General features: G+C 35.1%; 1 long non-coding RNA gene across 1 annotated transcript; it reads right to left on the bottom strand.

The window, feature by feature from the left end:
• Positions 1–967: 967 nt before the first annotated feature.
• On the bottom strand, positions 968–1460 carry LOC131800694 (uncharacterized). Its single transcript, XR_009341504.1, has 3 exons — positions 1257–1460; positions 1139–1194; positions 968–1084 (listed from the first exon to the last, which is right to left on the bottom strand). It is a non-coding gene; the product is annotated as an uncharacterized LOC131800694 (long non-coding RNA).

Here is a 1460-nt window from a genome sequence, read left to right as displayed (position 1 = left end):
AGTCCCATACATTCGTAATATTCACTCCACAACCGTGATATTTGGTACCAGGTATTAGATGGAGCACAGGAATTGCTGTTTTAAATTTTATCGAAATTGGTTCAGATTTGGATATAGCTTTCATATATATCTTCATCCGATTTCGGGTTAAATGTGCACTAAATGGTCAATATCAGCCCAAATCACCAGTCTAGAAGCTAATACGTAAAATTTGGAGAAACCCGGTTCAGAGATAGCTATAGTTCGTAAAATGCACGATAGAATTAGATAGATTTTGATTTTGTACCAAATATCTCATAGAGCTCTGAAATGCCCTGTACAAACCTTTTTACGAGAGCTCTACTAAATATGCATAGTGGTGTAGGGTATCATATAGTCCTTACTGGTTTTTTTCTGAATTTCGGATCAACCATACAAAAATGTTCCGAATTTATCTTCAATCTCACACCATTTTTCCGAGCTCGTTCCCAATTTAACATCAGAATTGGAAACTTGTGCAGAGTTCATTTCCGAATTAGGAAAAAATCGGAAATAATGTTAGCTGGGATGAGACAAATGACTTAATTAATTAAAGCTAAAATCAGCAGACTAACGGCTGTTATCTGGGTTTGCCAGCACACTTACACCGAATAGGTTGTACTGACTCTAGTACTTGAAGGACATGCGAACTTCCAGTTCTGAAACACGTCATCTTAACAACATTAGGGGGTTCGTTACAAATAAGGTATTTCTAGTTTAAGCATGACTCAAAAAATCCTTTTCTCCGTACAATTCTACAAATAGAGCGCACAATATGCCGAATTTCAGTCTTATGTGTTTTTCCATGGTGATTTGAAGCGTCTCAGGCTCGCCCCTCTTTCCAACCTAACCTAATCTGTTGGGAAGTATTGTGTGGTGTAGGTCGTGAATATATGTAACCACTCTTCACGCCAGGTCTAATGAGGAAATATAAATAAACAAATAAACATAATATTTATTTCAAATTTATTTAAACAATACATTTATGGGTGTACAAATCACAACGTTTGGAGCAGCATGATTGTCCAACGAAACAGGTGCCAACGACCAAGCAATCGCTTCGTTTCTAAACAAACAAAAATTATTAATCAATTTTCAAATTTAAATGTTTCAACCATACCATTTGATACAGTTTTTTCGTATGTATCGGCATATCTTCAAACTGGTACGCATATCCTGGAAATATGTGAATAATTAAACAATAAATGAAGGCAATTGCGTAAATACACATTTCGTACTGCCGAAAGTTAATATTTTCACCAAATATTTTGATAAATAATATTTGCAATTCGAATCAACAATATTTGCTTTGGAAGAAGAATAATAACAAGGCCAGTAGCTATTGTGCAATGTCACCACAGATGTCATGTTTTTTGTTCCGAAAAATTAAAATCGTTTTCAAGGTGAAGGTTAACCACCGATAACAACATACAAATTGGCAA

The sequence above is a fragment of the Musca domestica genome, unplaced genomic scaffold, assembly GCF_030504385.1.
Source record: "Musca domestica strain aabys unplaced genomic scaffold, Musca_domestica.polishedcontigs.V.1.1 123, whole genome shotgun sequence".
NCBI classification, from domain to species: domain Eukaryota; kingdom Metazoa; phylum Arthropoda; class Insecta; order Diptera; family Muscidae; genus Musca; species Musca domestica.
The sequence above is the reverse complement of the archived record's forward strand: the minus strand, read 5'-3'. Positions and strand labels throughout refer to the sequence as shown.